Source organism: Choloepus didactylus, chromosome 3 (assembly GCF_015220235.1).
Source record: "Choloepus didactylus isolate mChoDid1 chromosome 3, mChoDid1.pri, whole genome shotgun sequence".
NCBI classification, from domain to species: domain Eukaryota; kingdom Metazoa; phylum Chordata; class Mammalia; order Pilosa; family Megalonychidae; genus Choloepus; species Choloepus didactylus.
Window position 1 is genome coordinate 208,253,356 of NC_051309.1, and position 6,890 is coordinate 208,260,245.

A 6,890-nucleotide genomic window follows, 5' to 3' on the forward strand; every position below is an offset into this window, starting at 1 on the left:
TTGCTTCCTTTAGTTTTGCCAGTGTTTCTCTCATGTATTTTGTGGCACCTTGATTGGGTGCATAGACATTTACAATTGTTATTTCTTCTTGCTGAATTGCCCCTTTTATTAGTATGTAGTGGCCTTCTTTGTCTCTCCTAACATCCTTGTATTTAAAGTCTATTTTATCTGAGATTATATTGCTACACCTGCTTTCATTTGGCTGTAACTTGCATGAAATATATTTTTCCATCCTTTCACTTTCAATTTCTTTGTGTCCCTGTGTTTAAGATGAGTCTCTTGTATGCAACATATTGATGGTTCATTTTTTTTTATCCATTCTGCCAATCTATATCTTTTAATTGGGGAGTTTAATCCATTTACATTCAACATTATTACTCTGAAGGCATTTCTTGAATCAACCATCCTATCCTTTGGTTTATGTTTGTCAGATATATTTTTCCCCTCTCTCTCTTAATGTGCTTTAATGAACCAATGTTGAATCTCTTTAGTACTGAACCTTTCTCCATATCTCTGTCTCCTTTCTTTGTTTCTCTGTCAGTAGGGCTCCCTTTAGTATCTCAAGTAGGGCAGGACTTTTATTAGCAAAATCTCTCAGCATTTGTTTGTCTGTGAAAAATTTAAGCTCTCCCTCAAATTCGAAGGAGAACTTTGCTGGATAAAGTATTCTTGGTTGGAAATTTTTCTCTCTCAGAATTGTAAATATGTCATGCCACTGCCTTCTTGCCTCCATGGTGGCCGCTGGGTAGTCACTACTTAGTCTTATGTTGTTTCCTTTGTATGTGGTGAATTGCTTTTCTCTTGCTGCTTTCAGAACTTGCTCCTTCTCTTCAGTATCTGACAGTCTGATCAGAATATGTCTTGGAGTGGGTTTATTTGGGTTTGTTCTATTTGGATTTCATTGGGCATTTATGCTTTATGTGTTTATATTGTGTAGAAAGTTTGGGAAGTTTTCTCCAACAATTTATTTGAATACTCTTTCTAGACTTTTACCTTTCTCTTCCCCTTATGGAACACCAATGAGTCTTATATTTGGATGTTTTATTTTATCTATCATATCCCTGAGGTCCATTTCGAATTTTTCAATTTTTTCCCCGTTCTTTCTTTTGTTTTTTCATTTTCCATTCTGTGGTCCTCAAGGTCACTGATTCATTGTTCAGCTTCCTCTAGTCTGTACTATGAGTATCCAGAATCTTTTTAATTTGGTCAACAGTTTCTTTTATTTCCATAAGATCATCTGTTTTTTTATTTACTCTTGCAATTTCTTCTGTATGCTCTTCTAGGGTGTTCTTCATGTCCTTTATATCCTATGCCATGCTCTTGTTGTTTGTCTTTAGTTCTTTGATTAATTGCTCCAAGTACTGTGTCTCCTCTGATCTTTTGATTTGGGTGTTTGGGTTTGGGTTATCCATACAGTCTGGTTTTATCATGTGCTTTAAAATTTTATGTTGTTTTTGGCCTCTTGGCATTTGCTTTACTTGTCAGGTTTCTTTTAGGATATGTAGGATTATACAAAGATGAATCTCTAATTTGTCAGATCTACAGCCTTGTGGCATACACTTTAACCAGCAGATGGCATCCACGAGTCACCTATTCCTCCCAAGTCAGTTCTCCCCAACTTTGTCTTTGTGGTGTGTGAGGGGTGAGGGTCTGATTCTTATGGGGTCTAATTGGTGCACCAAGTTTGGGTGTGTTGTTGGTGCTGTCCACCCTGAATGTAGGGCGTGTGTCTGAGCAGTTAGGGAGGGAGGACAGCTTTAATAATCAAACCTCCCAGGTGTTCCTGGAGATTTAAGGCTATTGCAGGAGTCTAAACCTTCATTTCAGTCTCACCACAGATTTCCTCTGCCACTGACCCACAAGTCTTGGTATTGGCATATGGTCCCTGGGATTTCCAAGTGGGTCCCTCTTCCAAGCCATGCCCTCCTAGGGCCTCTGCTGAGAGAAGGTTGTGCTATGTCACAAGTGCGCACCGTCCCTCAAGGGAAGTTCTGGGCCGCCGGCTGTTAAGGGCATTCCCAGCCTGCTATAAAGTTGGCTGAATGGGGCATGTAAATTTCACCTTTTTGCACAGCTCCACCTTTCCAGCTCCAGGTCAATTAGCTGTGGGTGCGCAAAAGGCTATTGCCCGCACCTGATGTTGTAGCATGGGCGTGTGTTGTTGAAAACACTTCCTGTCACGCTGGGTTTTTTGGCGCTGCTCTGGGCTGTGGCTCCAGCACCAAGCAGGAACGTTCCCAGCCCACCAGGAAGAAGGCTGCAAGGGGTGTGGTTTTTTCCCCTTTTGGCTCACCTCTGCCTTCCTCACTCCGAGACAATTAGCAGCAGGTGCGTGAAAGGCTCTTTTCCATGCCAGATATTGAAGTGTTAGCCCATTCCTGCCACGCTTCACTGTGCAGTTCTCACTGCTGTATCTGCAGCCACTTTTGGGTTTTTAAAAAAGAACCAGTCCACCTCCAAACGCCAACCCTCAGTTTCCCCAAACCTTAACATGGCTGCCAGATACTCAGCAGCTTACTCATTCGTTTCAGAATGCAGTCTCCCGGTTTCACCAAGTGCATGGTCCCTGTGGATTTAGCAGACCTTGTCCAGCTGGTGCATCACTGGAACTGGTGTTCTGAGTCACTTTCTGGCTTTTATCTAGTATTTTTCACAGAGTTGTTTTTTTGCCCTGTCTCACCTAGCCGCCATCTTAGGTTCTCCCCTTGTGGTTATTCTAAGTGTCCCACCACAATCACTCTGTTATTCCACAGAACAGGACAACATTTGCTTCATTCATAGCACTTCACATTTTGAAACACTTTATGGGTGTTCATTTGCTTATTCTTCAAGGTTTTAACATCTACCAGGCCAGGAACTAAGATTTAAGTCATATTTCAAAATTTTTTGTCCATATAAAATTTTTAAATATTATAATTTCTACTAATATAGGTTTTCTTTTATGGCCACTATATCTAACAAATCTAAATCTTCCTGGTCGTATTTGGCAATTTAAATGTTGTCTAGCTGATTGGTGTCCTCTGTTTTTTATTAATAAGACATTTTAGAATTTTTATTTTTAGCCATTTTCAGTTTAAAATTTTTTTGTTGCTACCATTAATATTCATTATTGATTGTAAATAACTGGTAATTTTGCTCGTTCCTAATCTAGTTCATGAGAAAATTGTGATCAGTTTGGTGAGAGAGAAAATAAGCAGAAGAGGAGGGGGCAGAGGAAGAGAAGAAGCTGGGGACAGTGACAAGCTGACTCACAGGGAGGGACTGTCTCTACAATGAGAGAAAAAGGGAGAGGTGGGGGGAGCTTGGCATTGCTGCTTTCCTCATGCTTTTTATTCAGCTCAGCAAGAGCACTGTTCTCAGTTTTTGCTCCCTGAGTTTTGTGCTGCAGCGCAGAAAATTCCTTGAGCTGAAAGGCCTAAAGTCAGGGCTGTTGTGGTGCTTACTTCATTTGTTTCCTGTTCTGGTTTGCTAAGGCTGCTGTTATGCAAAATACCAGAAATGGATTAGCTTTTATAAATGGGGTTTATTTATTGGGTTACAATTTTACAGTTCTAAGGCCATAAAAGCGTCCACATTAAGGCATCAACAAGAAGATACCTTTAAGTGAAGATCGGCCAATGGCATCAGAAAACTTCTGTTAGCTGGAAGGCACTTGGCTGGCATCTGTTCTGGGGTTCTGGTTTCAAAATGGCTTTCTCCAAAATGTCCCTGTGCTTGTCTCTCTTAGCTTCTCCAGAGCAAACTCTAGGCTAGCATCTCAAAAGCAGTCAGCTCCCAAGTTTCTCTCCAAAAGTCTCTCTCAGCTGCAACACTGAGCTCCTTCTGTCTGTAAACTCTTATAGGACTCCAGTGATTTAACCAAGATCCACACTAAATAGTGGGGCCACACCTCCATGGAAATAATTTAATCAAAGGTATTATCTACAGTTGGGTGAGTCACATCTCCATGGAAACACTCAATCAAAAGTTTCCACCTGGCAAGATGGTTTAAAAGATCATGGCTCTTTTGGGGGACATAATATATCCAAACTGGTATATTTCCCTTCTCATAGAGACCACAGTCCTGCATTTTCTGTGGTCCAGTGTCAAATACCATTTGTTTTATCTCTTTCATCCTTTATAATTGTTTACAATGGGAGGGCTAATTTGATACTGCTTTCTGTAACATGGTGGAAAGCAAACATCATGTCCCATTTGTTTTGGACCTATCTTTTCTGCTGGAATTGGACTCTAGAATGAGTCTCAAAAGAGCTATTTGGGAACTCTGTACACAAATGGTTTTGTGAAATGAACAGTGGATTTCACTGTTATGTAAATGGGTAAGACTCAGCTAGGTGGAATGGTTAAGTCTATTTAGAGAAAAAGTGTTGCGTCTTGTTAGGATGTGAGAATTGACTGCCTGTCTTTCACCTTTCTGGGAAATCATTGAGGAAAAGATGCTGAGGGTCTCTGTCTATTCAGTGTAAGTCTTTTGCTTGATCCCTGTTTTAAGTCCAATGCCCCTGCCTCCCCTTGTGCCTGGTATCCCTATTTTAAGAGCTTTTCTGCTTTGATTTCACCAGAGAACACCCCCCACAACTCCTACTGAGGAGGGGTAGTATAATCACCTGGCTCTTTGGGAGCAGAGGAGGTGACTTAGATATCCTGTTGGCTCTACCTTCAAAATATACCCAGAAACTGATGACTTTCCAACACTTCTCTTGCTGCTACTCCCATCCTAGTCACCATCTTCTCTCACCTGGATTCTGTCAGCCTCCGGACAACTGCTCTTCTGTCTCCTCAACTTGATCTCTTATAATCTATTCACCACAGAGCAGCTAGAATCATCTTTTTAAAGCACAAGTCTCTATATGTCCTAGATAGGCTGAAATCTGCACTCCTGACCAGGGATGACAAGACCTTACATGCTCTAGCCCCTGCCAGTTGACCAAACTTCCCTCTCATCAATCTGACTTCTCCTCAATCCACTCCAACGATCCTGGCTTACAACTTTGCCCTCGCCACAGGACATACACACTTATTGTTTCCACTGCTTCATCCAGTTCTTTGCTCTCCTCACTCAGGTCTCTGCCTCTGTGTTATCTCCTCAAGGAGGCTAATCCTACCTTACCTATTCACTCATCACCCTAAATCTTCCCTTCTACCACTAGTCATCACTCTCAATTCCTTTATTCAACTTTATTTTTCTTCAGGGCACTTAATACAACCTGAAATTATATAATTTAAATTATTTGTCTACTTATTATTTTCTGTCTCCCTAACTAAAATGGAAGCTTCACAAGGGCAGGAAAAAATGTCTGTCTTATTCCCTACTGTATCCTTAGTGACTAGAAAATAGCTTGTATGTAGTGATGGCCCAATAAATATTTGTTTAGATGAGTGAGTGAACATCTATTGTATGAAATTTTGTAGCATGCTGCTTTGTTAGTATTATTATAAAACAACTTCATCATCATTAGGCAAAATATAACAAATTAAAGACTCAGTCCCCATTTGAAGCAAATGAACTTTATAGAGTCTGTGAATAGTCTAACATAAAGCTACAAAAGAAAATTACAAAGAGGAACACACAGCTTATTCAGCCTTATCTCATATTGCAGAAATCCATGGGCTCCAGTGATCTGACAAGTTCTCTGACATAACTTCATCACAAGTACTTTATAAACCCACCAGAAAACACTTTCCCTTATTATATTTGTCTTTCAAAAAGGGATATATTCCCATGTTTAAACAACATTGAACCTAATTCTCTTTAAGTCTTATATCAAGCCTCTTATTTAACTAAATAATTAGGTCTCTCTTATCTAGATTGGCTGTCTCTGTTAATCAAAGTATCAGTCAGTCAAGCGATTTCCCTAAGGCAGAATGTTATAATGAAAAGAGCACTGGGATCCAAATACTGACTTCTGGTCCACACATGCCCCTTCATAAGCCAGACAAAACTTAACAAAGCACTTAGCCCCACAGAGCAGAGAATGATAATTTTGAAGCTTCAGCCCACTACAGATGTGTGAGTGAATGTGTGTGAGCATGTGTGAGCATGTGTGTGTGTATACGTGGTGTAAAAGAGAGAAAGAAAAACTTAAATATGATGCAACATGTAGAAGTACTTTGATACCTAGTACTTAAAATAACAAATTATTACTATTGAATAACAACAGCTAACATTGTGATGTTTACATTCATCATTCTGGTTAGTTACTATAGAAACCACACGTGGTAGGCACCATTACCATCCCCATTACACACGTAAGCAAATTGAGGCATACAGCAGTTAAGTAACTTGCCCGGGGGTTATCCAGTTAGAAAGCAGGTGTCAGACCTCAGACTGAGGAACTCTGCCCCTAGAGTCTTGCTCTTCTAGCCACATAATAATGTTGCTTCACAGGTGCCGTGGTAGACATGGTGGAGGATTTGTTTTTTCTTTTCAATTCACTATTAAATGAGATAAGTGTCGAGTCCTCACAGCATCTGACTCATGGTAGGGGTTCCTTAAATAGGAGTGCCTTTTCTTTTCAGTACACACCCTGTGTCTTTTGAACTTGCTTGTCAATAAACAGAAAGTTTCTTCCTATAGGCACTTTTGATCCCATTGGATCATTCTCCTAGGTTTAGGACTGTAACAAGATGGAATCGGTCCATTTACGCTTCATCCAGAATAGAGGGTATTACCAACAATAGATGCCACTCTTTTTGTGATCATTTCTAATTGCCAGGAATTAGGCTAACCACTTGCCATATGTAATTCATTATAAAAAGGCTCAAAATAACTTAGTTAAACATTTTCTTAAGCATTTAATACCCTTTTGTCTACTTCATGGACTTGCTGATTGTTGTGAAAACGGGGACTTGGTGGGGAGGAAAGGAAAACCTGTCAATCAATTGTCGAC